The sequence below is a fragment of the Megascapheus bottae genome, chromosome 6 (genome assembly GCF_031878675.1).
Source record: "Megascapheus bottae isolate mThoBot1 chromosome 6, mThoBot2.hap1, whole genome shotgun sequence".
NCBI lineage: Eukaryota > Metazoa > Chordata > Mammalia > Rodentia > Geomyidae > Megascapheus > Megascapheus bottae.
Window position 1 is genome coordinate 36,794,742 of NC_143514.1, and position 15,868 is coordinate 36,810,609.

The following is a 15,868-nucleotide window of genomic DNA, read 5'->3' on the forward strand; positions in this document are numbered from 1 at the left end:
TTGGGCCAGGAGTTTGGCCTAGTGGTAGAGTGCTTGCCTAGCATGCACAAAGACTGGGTTCGATTCCTCGAAACCACACACATAGAAAAAGCCAAAACTGGTGCTGTGGCTCAAGAGGTAGAGAAAGCCCAAGGACACTGCTCAGGCTCTGAGTTCAAGCCTAGGGACTGGCAAAATAACAGAGTTGGTTTATTTAGAAAGCAAAGCCAAGAGAAGCTCCAATGCTGGGAGAGATCCCAAGAGAAGCTCGCTATTTTTAGCCATTAGTCTTGGAACCTTTATGCAACTTTAGGGCCAGATGGGTAGTTGCTTCTGCACCTCACAGACTACACACAATGTACACACTCTCCTTGAGCCTGAGCTGAGGGCTAGCAGCCTGCCTTCCATTGTCAACCAGAGGGCTGGTTATAACCTAAAGCTCTCACTGGAATTTGAGTCACCCTAGCTATCCACCTGCATCTTCTTTTCTGACAATATTGAATTAATTCCTAGACTTACAATGTTTAGTTTTTAGATTGATGCATTATCAGTTTACTCCTTATCTAAAGAAGAGACACTTCTATTTGTTTCAAATACATTACAGTTTCTGGCTGCCAAAAATTGCTAAATGTTCTTTCTTTTGAAGAAATTTTACATTTACTTGGAGAAAATTTATGGAATTGATCTATAAGAGACAGGATGATGATTTTTGTTATTATTGTTCAGAATGCTATTTAAGGATTCAATTTGAAAACTAAGCATTGATAGTCTTTTCCTTGCTTTATTACAGATGGATTATTCCACCATTTAAAAAGCTTTGTTATTTATTTATTTATTTATTTATTGTGCTAATACAGGCTTTTAAACCCAAAGCCTTGCTTTCTTACTTAGTTTTTCCACTTACAGATGAGTTTCTACCTCTTGAGCCATGCCTCTCACTCTGGCTTTTCTTTGTATATGTGTGCTTTATTTGGACAGAAGAGTCTGCCTGGGTGGGTGGGCTTCAAACCACAAATCTCAGATCCCAGCCTTCTGAATATCTAGAATTATAGGTGCAAGCCACTGGCATCAGGGTTTTGGAACTTTAAATATAAACTCTAATTCCAAAACAAATAAATACTTGGAAAGTTCAGTAAAGACTTTTCGTAATGTGGTCTGCATAGAGGACAACAAACTAATAATACGGATCTTTCAAAGATGTTTTTGCCCTTAATGTAATTTGATCTAAGTTGTTAAATTTCCTTATACTCCACATTGGTATAAACCTGGGAAGCTAGGCTTACCATCTTTGTAGTAAAGGTAAATCACTACTTTAATTTTTGAAAATTGTACTTATGAAAAAGTTGTCCCAAGCATTATGTTCCAAAACTTTTTGTTACATCCCCAAATATTTATCCATTTTGTAAACTCATTATCATTTTACTATAAAGACTTGAATTTTCAGTTTGTTCCATTGTTTCCTAGTTTTTCAAACTTTGAGGTTTATTTGTGCTTCTTATACTAATGGAATTAATTTTATCTGGTATAATGTATCTATTAAATTAGTTTGTCCACTAGCATAGGGAATCAGTACTAATTAGAGTAAATCACTATATCAAATTAAATCAGAAGACACTGAGTTTTTTTTAAAAATGTGAATGTAATTCAGAATTGTTCCCTTAATTCAGGTGCTGGAAAGGTGAGGGAAAAAAGAAAACAATCTTGTAATAAACTCTGTACTAAAATCTTTCTATGTTAGAATTTAGTTATTCTATACATCACTTCACAGAGCATAGAATAAAATGAGCTACATTTTCAACATACTTATAAAACACCTCAGGTGGTTTCTGATTCTAAGTTGTTAGCAGATAGATATGTATGTGATACAGATTTGAATGGTGAGGCGTGATCTAGTTATTCCCTCCAGTACCTAGTGTAGTATCTGAAATACATAAATTGTATTTGTTCAGTGAATAAATGTATAAATATCAGCAAAAATGGTATGTTCATTGGTTATGACATGCGATAGCATTGAAGTATTTCATTCTATTACACACAGTCCATTAAGCCAATAGAGTGAATGATTTCTGCTTATTTAATTATAGAAATACAAATCTGTCTTTCTAGGTGTAGTGTCATCTTATTGTATAACAGTGTACTTTGCATTAATAACTTAGGAGACACATTTCCAACTGGAAATTACTGGAGCTTACTGAAAAAAATTCTACTTTTCATTTAACAAGATACAGAAAGACATAAAAGCCGGAAACTTACATGGTAAAAGTGAATGAATGACCATTTTCAATTAGCTTTGAAGAGAAAGTGGAAAAGGAAGAAACAGTATAAATGGCATGAGAATTTTTTATCTAGTGAGCCTTTTGTTAAATACAAGAAAAACTTATTAAATAAAAATCCCAAATGACTTGAACCTTCTATGATAGTTGAAGTTAAATTTTAGAATTGATGTGCAGAGATTCTTTCCTTTTTTATTCTTCTCAGATTTAAGATTTATTTAGTTTTTTTTACATTTTTTATTGTTGGGATAATGTATTGAGGGATTATAATTACATTTTTCAGGTAGTAGGTGCATCACTTCTCAGACATTGATACCCCTTCTCATGTTTTTGTCCCTGTTTCCCTCCTCCACCCCCTCCTAGTCATCTTGTTTTTTCTCTCTTCCCTTCCCTATTTCAAACAAACAAATAAACATATATACAATATACCAGGGAACAAAGTCAAATACAGTAACAACATGAGATAAACCATAAGGGCAAAAAAAGAGAAGAGAAATAACATAGTACATTAAGAACAACAATCACACAAGATTTTTTTCTGTTGTTAGGAAGTAGATGGGTCCATTCCTAGGTTTAATTTGATTGGCCTTTAAATTCTTTTCCATAAACCCAGTTTACCTGTGTATGTATATGAGCAAGAAGAAAAATGCATACCTAAGTTAGAATAGTTCCTAAAGTAATACAATACAATTAGAGACTCAGAAGCTCATAGGAAAGGAGTAAGTTATTGGAAGGTAGCAGTAAGCACATGTAAAATCAGCAAGTGTTTGATTTTTCATTTTTTTTACTTTGCTATACCATAAAAGAGATTTTTGAAATGTCAATAAAAGCAATTTACTTTTCAAATAGACGTGGTCAATGTCTTAACATATTTTTCAGTTGAAGAAACAGAATGTGCTAATTCAAGATTTGTCAAACTTGCCTAATGCTATCTATCTATCTATCTACCTACCTACTTACCTACCTAGTGTGTTAGTCACAAGAGATCTAAAGCACTCTGAAGATACAATACACATGTATATTTCTCCTAACACATTTTTATTACATAAAATACCTTGACTTAGTTTCAGGCAAAAGTGCAAAATACGGGTAGGATAACCACAAGAGTTTTGGACCACACTAGCCTTGAGGAATGTAAAAATGAGAATCTAATAAACAATATTCTAACAAGAAGGACACTCTTTGGCAGTTCAGTACTAGATTTTCAAGTGGATAAGACCTTTTTATTTAGTTAGCATTTTTCATGCCTTTATGGGGTTTGGGGTTCCAAATGACTGTTTCGCTTTCAGATTCGTCAACATCAACAATTATTCAGCAGTTTTTGTGGGTTGGTATCAAATCAGAGAGAAAAAAGAGGACAAACTTTTCTTTGAAATATTTAACATGTGTATTACCTACTTATCTTCACGTGTTAACCCCAAACTTTCTTTTGAAACATTCAAGATGCTTGAAAAGTGACGCAGTGAGACTAAAAGTATTTATTGTTACAAACATGTTAAAAGCTTCATTTGAAAAATTTTAAATTTTGTTCTATCCATATAAAGTTATCTATAAACAGTATTTTCAAAGATACTTACTTATTGCTTGTTTTGTGTTTGTATATGTCTCAAAATCTGTGTCTAAATAAATATGCAAAAATATGAAATTGTGGCAAAATCTGTAGAAGGTTTCTCTGAGATGCAATAAAATGTTGACAAGAGGTAAGCTATAAATTGGGTGTCATGATATTGCTTATGAGAGGGTGATTTACAAATCATCTAAGTCACCTCCACATCAGTTAAGAAGCTGACATCAATTTAGTATCATAAATAAACTACCAGGTAGAAATTACACATGGGGTATGGACTAGAGAAAGAAGGATAATATTTTGTTTTAAATATTCTGTTTCATCATTCCTAAAGTGAAATTTTTATTATATTGTATAATTCATAGAAGCTTATCATTCCCTTAGGATGTCATAAGCAGAGTACCTTATGATTCTCTAGAAATGCAATTTGAATAGATATATAGTGTATTCATTTATATCTCATACAGGTCCATTAGAGATAATGAAGAATATTTTAGTTTCAAGAGTTAGGTTTGTGCTACGAGCCCCTCAAATAGTTACTGGCTTTATATATATCATCATCAAGAATGAGTTGTATTTCCTTCCACATCCCTTCCTCCAACCTGCTCATCTTTCTTATCCTACAGAAAAACTGACGTATTTTCAATTGGTGAGGCAAGATTTTTTAAGAAATAAAAAGCTTCATATTTCTTCTTTGTCCCCTATGAAAAGATCTAAATCTTTTTTTTTATGATCCCAGTTGCACAGGGCCATTTAATTATGGGAGCAAAGACAGGAAGGAAAGAGCACACCATGATGTACAAACCAGCCTTTTCACACTTGTTGAGCACATTAGAGATGATCTCACATATAAATTTATGTTCACATTTGTAGCTTTAAATTCTAATGTAAAATTCTTTAGAATTAGAGTTTTTGACCCTTCAAAATAATCACATACCTGGACAAAATCAAAACAATCGCCAGAGATAAATAGTAAGTTTTAAAATTTTCCTTATGTGGTTTTTAGAGTCCAGAGAAATCAAAAGTGAATAGTTAAAGGAAAATGCATGTACTATTTTTAGTATTTAATATTTGAATATTAGTTTTACTTTTAAAAGTAATGCTTGCTGGGCACTGGTGGCTCACACTTTTTATCCTAGATATTCAGAAGTCTGAGATCTGAGGATTACAGTTCGAGGCCAATAAAGGCAGAAAAGCCCATGAAACTCTTATCTCCAACTAAGCACCAAAGTAAGAGCTGGAAGGGGAGCTGTGAGCAAAAAAGTACAGGAATAGTGTCCATGTTCTGGGTTCAAATCCGGGACCAAAAAGAATGAAGAAAGAAAGGAAGGAAGGAAGAAAGGAAGGGAGGGAGGGAGGGGAAAAAAGTGCTCATGGGAAAAGGGTATGAACATAAAAGGGAAAACAAGCCCAGGACCAACCTGTCACCATTCTTCCTTCTTTTTAGCCAGGCACCAGAAGCAAAGTGAGGAATGGACTTTGTATGTCTTTGTACACTTGCTCTCGATAGTACAAAGCAAGATGACATGGCCTGGACTGTTCTGGGTAAAAAGAAAGTGATAAAATGGATGGAACTAAAAGGACTAAAGCATTTGCTAAATCTTAAATTATACAGAGAGTGGGGGGGAGACAGAGAGACAGAGAGAGACAGAGACAGAGACAGAGAGACAGACAGAGACAGACAGAGACTGACAGAGAGAGACAGAGAGAGACAGAGACAGACAGACAGACAGAGCTAGGGACAGACAGAGGAGAGAGAGAAGAGAAAATGGAGAGGGAAAGAAAATGAAAAAGAAAGAAATGCTTTAGTTATATCCTTTATTTCACTAAAAGTTTTTTTTTACAAATAGCATAAATATCATGCAAATTTAAAGCAAATTACAAATAGGTATTGATTATCTTGATCTTTCCACAAGGAATGAATGTAAGCACCACTTATTTGGTGTGCCAAAAGAAGAACTGGCACCACTGGCTCTTCAGTTCTACTGTAAAGCTCAGTGCAGAAAGTCCTTATTGCTGCCTCTTCTCAGCATCCCATCCTTACACAACTGGCCAATGGAGACGTTGTTTTTGTTACTTCTATGTACAGATATGATCTGTAGCATATTCCAGTGTGTTTCAAAGGTTGGTCTTCAATAGTGTGAAGCCAAAGAATAAAAAGAAACTGTGAGAAGTACATTAGCATTTTATTTTCGATGGCATTAAAGTCATCACTAGCCTGTGTATTTAATAAATGTATATTCTTCATCCTGTCTTTGTCAATGAAAATAAAGCTGAATGTTCTGAAATGTCCCTGTCTTTTTTTCCTGAGGATGACTCATGTAGGAATATGTATCTTACTACTGTAGTATTTTTTAATTAAAGAAATTATTAACTGATTTTTAAATCATATTTCAAATGTCATGTTTAACAAACAAATATTTAAGAAGGGAATCTCTATTTACAATCACTGGCACTTAGGTTTTAGAACATAATTAAAATTAAGCTAAGGGTTTGTTATGTCATAGATACAAATTAATCTATGTAATAAAACATTATATCTATAGAGTATACTACTGTAATATTTTACCAAAACTATTTGGCATGCTTTGTCAAATAAAAGTAAACTGTAAGTAATGTAAAACCTTTTGCTATCTGGACTATTTAGATCATGTTATGTTACACCCATGTTCTTACACAGAGCAAAGTGTCCTTTGTTTTTGCTAGAAATCTAAAAGGTCCTCTTCTCCTGTTTTAAAGGTAATAATGTTTTGGATACAAAAAACACATTTCTAGATTGTTCTGAGTTTCCTCTTTCTTCTGGACCTTGGCATCATTGTTATAGAAAGCAGACATAAGATTTATACTTGCTTATAGTGAAAATTGAATAGACAATCTTGGGTAATGATGTGACCTGATCCTTTATGGGTCATCACCTGCCCCGTCCCATAGTCTTCTGGGTCATTCTTCCTCCTTTTGTTAGGAAGGGAAGTGCTCTGTCAAAGAATACTGTGAAGTCAAGCTTATTAAAATGAAAGAATTAAGATTGCTATCCCTGCTCATAAGAAAAGGAAGAAATTGGTCCCTGATTCCTTCCACAAGGGGTTTCTAAAGCCCGAGACCAGCTTGTATTGCCTCTCCCTCCTTACATAGCATTTCAAGTAGAAATCATCATAGCCACATGAGTTAAAGGTGTCCGCAAATATCCACCATCATGCTTGCCAGCCTGAAGGCCCTGTATGTGACATTCTCCCTTTCATGATTTCAGAGGCCATGAGTCACAAACCCTTAGTTTCCTTGGGTTCACGCTTAACAGTCTTGAGTAAATCCTATGTGGGTGCTGGGTATGGGGAGATCTATTCTGTTCTTCAGTCTACAGAGTTGTTTTTTGTTGTTGTTTTGTTTGTTCTTATTATATGGCAAGCTCTAGTAGGTTCAGAAGACACAAGGATTAATAAAATCCTCAAGTGTTCACCTAAGTTATACAGTCTAGTAGGGGAAACAGAAATAATTTCATCAGAGCAACAGTTGGAGAAATCACATGGCATTGTGAAAGTACATGGAGAATGTCACATGACATAATCTCCCTTAGATCATCTGCGTTTTGGAGAAAGGAAAAATTGTTGGCCTGGAAGAAAAAAAAACTATTGTAGGAAACTTTTCATTTAACTCTGTCGAAAGCCTTATTTTCAAGGCTTTAGGCTGTTTCCAAGGAATAGGTGAATATCTAGCGCCCATCTGGAAAGCGTGGGTCCAAGCGGGACCCATCTCCATGACCTCTCAGGCAAGTTTCTCCATCATGGCCAAACTGGGCCAGATAAGTCTTGTCTACGTTACTCAGGAACACACCTGCCTTTTCCCACTAGATACTAATGATATGTCAATAATTATCAGTGAAAATTCTCCAGTATCCACCATGAAGGGCTTTGAAGCTCTGCTTTAGGGCAAACTTTAAAGCCACATACTGACAGATTGCAGCACAAGGCCATATATGGGGTCTGCACAGGCACTGTTCTGGCATTTCCTGGAGCTTTGATTTCTTGATAAGCTTCGATAATCATATAAACCTATTCACAAATGGAGAGATAAAATTTTCTAGAAATTATTGTCTTTCTCCTCTTGCCTCCAATTCCCATTCTGTATTTGATAAAAGCCTTGGGGTTCTGTATACTGCAAAGGAATATCTACAGTGAATCCTTTTCTCCATGGCTCTGTAAAAACTTTTAATGCTCTGGAATTAAGGCCACATTTCTAGAGAGCTACCTTTGTAAGGAAGAACTAATCTACCAGTATCTTAAATGGACTTTTTGCATATTTGGTCTGTAGATGTTTCACTTCATCTGAAAGTTCATGTTTTATCAAAGGAAGTAAGATCTGGTGGCAAATTCTCTTGCTGAGCCTGTGTTTTCTTAATTCATGCCAGTCTGTGTTATTATGAGAATTACCATGAAATAGTTTGGTAGGTGTGGATCCCATCCTCATAGAAAATCTTATTTAGTGTTAGAAATTGTACAGATCTTTGGAAGTCTGTCCATATAGACTTCTTGGAAGTTAATGCGCTTGTTCGAAGTTAAGAAACTTCATTGTGAACAAGTCTTTATGATTCAGGGAATTACATGAATTTCCACACTCTGCTAGCCAGCCAAAACCTAAAATTATAAATAAATCAACATAATTATTTCTCTCTGAATGCCAAAATTCCCAGACATTTCACTGTACATTTATATTAGTAAATCAGCATAATCAGGTACAGAATTATCATAAGGCACTACAACCATTTAAAAATATGTCATCACATGAGGGTGAAAACAGCACAATATAATATAGAAAAGGAGAATTGCATGCTCCTCATCCAAAATGACTGAAAATAAAAGGATTAGTTGAATTTCTGGCTTTTTGGCGGTAGGTTGGAGTTAAGAGTCCCCTAGAGTTTCCTGCCTCGGTTTGCTTGGAACCACTATCTTTTGGATATCAGCAATCAGAGTAGCTACAGCTATAGGACATAGCCTATTATTCTTGTATCAATTTTTTCTACCATTTCCATTTTTTTCATGGCAGACTTGGGGCTTGAACTAAGGACCTGGACACATTCTCTGATCACTTTTGGTTCAAGGATAGCACTCTGCCATTGAGCCACAGCTCCACTTCCATCTATTTTAATAGTCAATTAGACATAAAAGCCTCAGACTTTCCTGCCTCAGCTGGCTTTAAATGATTCCTTTATTCTAATCACATTTACTTTTTCAATGAGTTTCTTTGCAGAAGTAAATGTATAAAACCAAATTCCTGGAAACAGGAGGATGTTTGCAAATAAAGATAGATAATAATACCAATCTTACTAGTAGCGGCAAACTTTATTTTATGGGCACCTTTATTTATATATGTTACTAAATTTGCAAGCCAATTCTATGAAGTAGGTTTTCTTAGCAGCACTTCCCACCTGAGTCTACTGAGGTTCATGGAGTTAAATTGTTTATGCAAGTCTACAGAATTAATAAGAAGTGGAGCTGGGGTTTATATCTGAGTTCAGATTAAATATAATGAACTGGACCCTAAGCAAGAAATTTATCTGACAAGAGCAAGGACTCAATAACTGCATACCCGAAGCTATGGACATGGTAATGGAAATATAAACATAACTATATAAATTAATATGTTTCTATGACATACAAACCCTTAGCCTAATTTTGATTACGTTCTAAACACTAAGTCCCAGTGATTGTAAATAGAGATTCCCTCCTTGAACACTTGTTTGTTAAACTTGTCATTTAAAATATGATGTAAAAATCAATGTTAATAAATTCTTTAATAAAAAAAATGAAAAAAAAAGAAAGAAATATATCTGAGGTTTCAGGTTTATTTCTGAAAGCTCTAGTATAACTCAGTGTGGGGAGAGCTTTGACTTTATTATATAGATGCTTCGGCACTTCCAAAAGACAGGAAACCTGCTGGGAAATAATAGGAAGTCAGTTTTCCACCAGTACTGATTCGATTCAGCAAACACGATTCTTAGCAAAAATTTGAATGTTCGTATGTTCAGTTTGTGCTATATGCACAAGGCTGCAAATATTCAGACTCTTCCTTGTCAGATGCAGGATCACTAGAAAGAATATTGGCTCCCTGACAACAGATGGTTGAACAGAAAGGCTACTGGTCCACTTCCTGCACAGAACCTGTGGGTTTTGCAGAAGCTAAGAGTTTATCATGATTTGGTTATTAAAGATTACATATCTTTTAGCCCTCTGTTTCTTTTCTTCTCTGTTTTTTTTTTCCTTTTACATCACCTCCCAGTTCCTTGCTGAGAAGACTTTTGCTGAGAAGCCGAAATGCAAATACTTATGCCTCCTAATTACAGAGGAACTCCAGGGCACTTTGTCTGCAATGAAATCATTCTGATTATGGGTTTCCTCTGCTTAATTCTGAGATTTTTCCTAGCTTCTTCCTGTAAAATGCAATTTCAAAGTAGATCATATTTTGTCCTTGAGAACGAACAAGAACTTCTCTGCTCTCTGTTTTTGAGTCTTTGCTAACAGTCAAAATGCATTTGGTATATTTAGCACTTTGTTCACTCATCAGTTTTCTTTAGTTTTGCCTGGTCAAACTTTTAAAACAGTGTAGAAGATTTTGCTCTAAAGAATAATATCTCAACATCTCCAAAACTCAAATTCTACTAAATCAGTTCAAAAAATAATTCATACATACCTATATTGCTTGAAAATTTGGTCCCTGGTGGAGTTTATCTTTTGTCTTATATTGCACACTCTCTTGAGTATTGCAACATAAATGCAATTTTAATAAACAATTCTCATACATCTTGGGACTCAACTGCATTTATTCAGAATGAACTCCACCTAATTACTCAGAAGTCTCTATTTTTACAAACTGTTTTTACTAGCAGTTAATGAAAACAAATCAAATGAGCTATTGCTTAGGACAAATGAGTGATGAATTTCCTTTGGCTTGCCAATTTCTGTACAAGTTATATTAGATATGGAGACTGGTGACCTTATCTGGAGACAATATTATTATTATCAATAATAATATAATTTTAAAACAGACATTTCATAGAAGCATGTTTTAATAAAGTAATTTGTTCATAACAGCATAAAGTAGTAATGAAGATTGTATTGCTTGAAGTTTCCTAATGGAAAGCACTCTTCCACTGTTCCAGTGAAGGAAGAATTGTACACTCAACCTTAGAGATCATTCTCACTAGTAAACATAAACATTTGTTCGGGAGAAAACTATAGTCTCGGAAAGCAGAACAAGAAAACTGGGATGTTGACCTGATTTGTAGGCTCTCATGTTGAATGAGAAGTGTAGTCAGGTCATAGTTAGGGATACAAAAACATGTGTTTTGGAAGCACACCTGTGATTCAATGTTGGGTTAATAGCTGTGGAACTAGAAAAAAAAAAAAAACAGAAGCAGATGTTTGGTTCAAGTGTTTGAGCATCAGCCTGGAGCTGACCAGAGAGAAGACTCTGGGTTCTAAAAAGACATTCCTTCATCTCAAAGGGCGAGACTGGAAGGATCACCATATCCAGTGAAACCAAACCATCTATTCCACTTGTTCCTTTTAAACCACAAAATCAGATACTGTCACCAGGGTTAATGTGTTGACATACCTGGCATCATGAATTGCTCCCTGAAAGCATCATGTCAATGTGCCACTGCCACCTAAGAGGCTTAACATTGTGGAGAGGAAGGCAGAAGGCAGGCTTACAGAGCTGGGAGAGACAGTAGACAGGGCTGAGATAGGGGGCCTCCAGGGGTGCTCAGCAGCGTTCCTCTCCAGGAGTTGCAGCAAGTGCATGTCGTTGTAGCTCCTCCTTTCTCTAGGTCACAGAGAAGGGACCCTTGATAGTGTGTGCAGCAGGTGTGATGAAGTGGAGTTTAAGATCTGATGACTTCCAGTGCTTATCAAATGGCAGTAAATCAGGGCTGGAAGTTTGGCCTAGTAGTAGCAGGATTGCCTAGCATGTACAAAGACCTAGGTTTGATTCCTCCATATCACAGCACATAGAAAACGCTGGAAGTGGTGCTGTGGCTCAAGTGGTAGAGCTCTAACCTTGAGAAAACCCAAAGGCAGTTCTCAGGCCCTGAGTTCAAGCCCCAGGACTGGCAATTTTTTTTAAAACAGTGCAGTAAATAGAAGTCCACCTATGAAATAAATCATACCTTGAGACAATTTCTGACAAAAATAAATAACCTGCATGCATTTGTTTTTATTTGTTTATTTATTCAATGCTTTGGACACAATCTTACAATGTAGCGAGGCTGGTCTTAAACTTTCCATACATAGATAAATTATCTCTGAAGTACAGATTTCCTTGCTGGGCTCACAGGATTCAAGAACTTCCCTGTACTAAACTCTTTTCACTGCTGTGGTAGTGTATTAAATTGGGAGTGAGATTACTGTGTAGCAAATGGGAGAGAGAAGACTTATATTACTTGTTGGTATGATGTTGTGCAAGCTGTCCCCTTTTAAAATGCCAAAGTATTAGATAAATTGAGGGGAGATTGCCTGCTGTCAGTTTGCTATCATCATTGTGCTTCTCAGTTTGACACAGATTAGGATGAAACCAGTCTGCTCAGGTTGACACCTAAAGCCTGCAAAACAAAAAAATGCTAGACAATTGACTACATTTTAAATTTGATAAAATGAAAAGTATTCATTCTTTTGATTAACATGCCTTTTCTTTGCACTGCTGTAGATTTTCCTTTAATAACCGTTCAATATTATTCAGAGTGTTGTGGTGCTTTATCATAGGTTTTGGTCAGCTTTAGGAAAAACAAAAACAAAATAATAATGGCTAAGGACAGAGAATACTGTATCTTCATGACTCATACAGTTGCTGCAATGAAGTGGGAAATGAAGGGTTGATACGACCACCTTCCCTTAGCGTATATAGCTATTTCTAGTTGTTACTTTTAGTGTACTAACTCATGGTTCATTGTCATTGCTTGGACCATGAGCTATCAGTTGGACTACTGGCCAAAAAGGAAGGAGGAAGGAAGGCTATAAAGAAGGATGTACCTCTTCCTTTAAGAAGATTTTCCGGAGCCAGAGTTTGGCCTATGGTAGAGTGCTTGCCTAGCATGCATGAAGATCCGGGTTAGATTCCTTGGTGCTACATACATAGAAAAAGCTGGAAGTGGTGCTGTGCCTCAAGTGGTAGAACTCTAGCCTTAAGGAAAGCCCAAGGACAGTGCTTAAGTCTTAAGTTCAAGCCCCAGGACTGGCAAAAAAAAAGAAAGAAAAAAGAAAAATTTCCGGAAGTCTCATCACATCCACGCAGATGTAATTGCTCAAAATGCCATAACCAGTGGCAAACCCAGTTCCTTGGGAAACAGATGGGGATTGAAGGCCAGCCATGGCAGAAGCTGAGCATGATAGCACATTACCGTGGTCTCAGATACTCAGAGAGCAGAGAGCAGAGAAATGTGGCAAATGTAGTACAAAACTCTATCTGAATATAAATAAACAAAAGCAAAAGAAACTGGGGGAGTATAGTTGCAGTTATAAGAGTGCTTGCTTAATAGGAGTGAGACCCTGAGTTTATCTCCTAGGATGGAGAGAGAAAGAGAGAGAGAGCAGAGAGAGAGACAGAGAGGCAGAGAGAGAGAGAGAGATAGAAAGGCAGAGAGAGAGAGAGAGAGAGAGAGAGAGAGAGAGAGAGAGAGAGAGAGAGAGAGAGAGAGAGAGAGAGAGAGAAGGAGGTAGGGGGGGATATAGGGAGGGAGGGAGAGACTGACACAGAGAGGAGAGGGCCGATGGAATAAGGAAGAAGAAAACAGAAGAGAAAAGATAGAATGAGAATCTTGTCATACCCTCTCATCTAAGTGGGCCAGAGCTTCAAATGCCATGTTTTAGTTAGTGTCCAGGAAATAGACAGGGCTCTGTCACAAAGAAAGGGAAAACTTGTATGGTCCTAGAATGATCCTTTATTTATTGTACCTGTCTTTTAAAACAGCTTTCCTCTGAATGAAGAATTTCCTGGGTTAGAATCTAGCAAGGCATACCTGAGTATCACAGTTATATTGCTAAGTATAAATATACATCATGAAAAATTAAAATTGAGGGTTGGGAAGGATGGATGAAAATGTTGAAAAGGATAACATTGATCAAGATGCACTGTATTCATAAACTGCTTTTTTCCAATGGCAGCTCCTTTGTTCAACTACTTAAAGATAATCTTAAAAAATAGAAAAAGGAAAGGTAAATAATAAGTGACTTTTGTCGTTCGGCATTTGAAGTTCAGCAGCTGTCATTGCATTTGTGAGCTCTAGATAGTTTTCTTTTTTTAAAATTTTTTTGTCAGGGTGATGTAAGGTACTTCTTGGACATTGTTCTAGTTAGTTTTCTCGTGATGCTGTCATCACTTAAAGAAGTGAAAATTAAGACTCATCTAGACCCAAAATTTAGACTTAGTCATTTGTATCCCATAATGAATATTTTTAATCATACACATTTTGTAACATTTTTATTCGCTTTAAGCCCAGATTTTCTGTAATGCTTAGGGTAGTGTCTTACACATGAAAGATATGTAATCAATGAAGGCCAAATTGAATTGACCTTCTCAACTAAATTTAATTTATCTGTCTGGTATGTAAAAGATGTTTGACAGTTTGTTGCTCATACCCACCATTATCTGAATGACAATGTTACACCGGCTTTGATTTAATTTGATCATATTGGATGGTTGTGAGTTATTGCTATGCATAGCAAGGCCATAGGGAATTGTTCCTGAGCTAGGTAAGCATTCTGCCCTACACAGGGAGCATACATGCAGCTGCACAATCCAGCAGAATACTGAAGTGCTCAAAGATTAATCAAATCAATTCTAACCCAGAGAGTAAGTACCTATTTATCATGAAATCCATGAGTCAGTTCAATTACCATATTTATGATAGTCTTTAATCTCAATCTTCCTCAATCATTGAGTGGGTAAAGAAGACATTTGATTGGATTTTAACCTGAACCATATTTCTTGGGATTCACCTCAGGAAAACTGAAAGCACAACTGCAGTAAGATCCTTAATTTTCTTGTCATTACAAGTTATGTAAAAGAACATAGCTTAGACTTTTTGTCAAATTTAAACAAGCTTCACTTGTTTGCAATTAGGATGGTCATTTTTCTCCTTCCTTCCTTCCTTCCTTCCTTCCTTCCTTCCTTTCCTTCCTTCCTTTCTTTCTTCCTGCCTTCCTTCCTTCCTTCTTTCCTTCCTCCCTCCTTCCCTTCCTTCTTTTCTTCCTTCCATCATTTCACCTCTTTCTTTATGCTTTTTTAAAATTTTTTTGGTTCTGGTACTTATGCTCGAAGAAATTTCACAGCAATGTCCCCAAACTTATACTAGTTAATTTGGAATTTACATTAGTTAAGCCACATGGTACTGTATATCCAGTAAAAAAATCATTTTTCATTACTCAGGTAAATGATTATATGCCCTAATAGATATCTAGCCTATTCATTTGGTGATTAAAGTCAAGATTCTAAGAACTTTGAGAAACAAGCCTCCAGTGCAAGTTGAATTCTGGATGTAGCTGCATCTCCCTGATTCTGAGAGTGAAGAGTGTGGAACAAATTAAGCAAACTCAGTGAACTGGGGAGTGGCATTGAAGTGCAAAGAGGAGATAATTTCTGGTGTACTGGACTATTGATACCAATTATTGTGCTTACTTTTGCATAGTTGATGTTGATAGCTACCCAAAACATAAATGATAAGGCAGAATGTGAGTTTGACCAGGTGTGTGTTTGTTTGTGGTTACTACCTGAGTTTAAGAAAAAAACAAATCCCCCTCTACACTGAAAGACAGTTTCAAACTCAAGCCAGCAAATGATGGTAACTACAGTTTCTCTGTGTTAGACTTCACTTTGGTTTTTATAGAATTAAAGAACATTTACCACAAGACCTTGATTTCAAAAAATTAGAATCATGTTGACAAGAAGAGGAGGAGGAGGAAGAATGCAGTCATAAAAATCAATGCATATATTACAAAATCAAGAAAATTTGAGGAGACAGATAGATTTGGGAAGGATGAGGGAGATCCCACCTCTATCTGTCAGG

The 15,868-nt window shown here is 36.0% G+C and overlaps 1 protein-coding gene across 3 annotated transcripts in view; it reads left to right on the forward strand.

Annotated features, from left to right (window-relative positions):
- The window catches only part of Ptger3 (prostaglandin E receptor 3), a 70,170-nt gene that overhangs the window by 42,739 nt on the left and 11,563 nt on the right, over positions 1–15,868 (forward strand). The gene's annotated exons all lie outside the window — the stretch shown is intronic.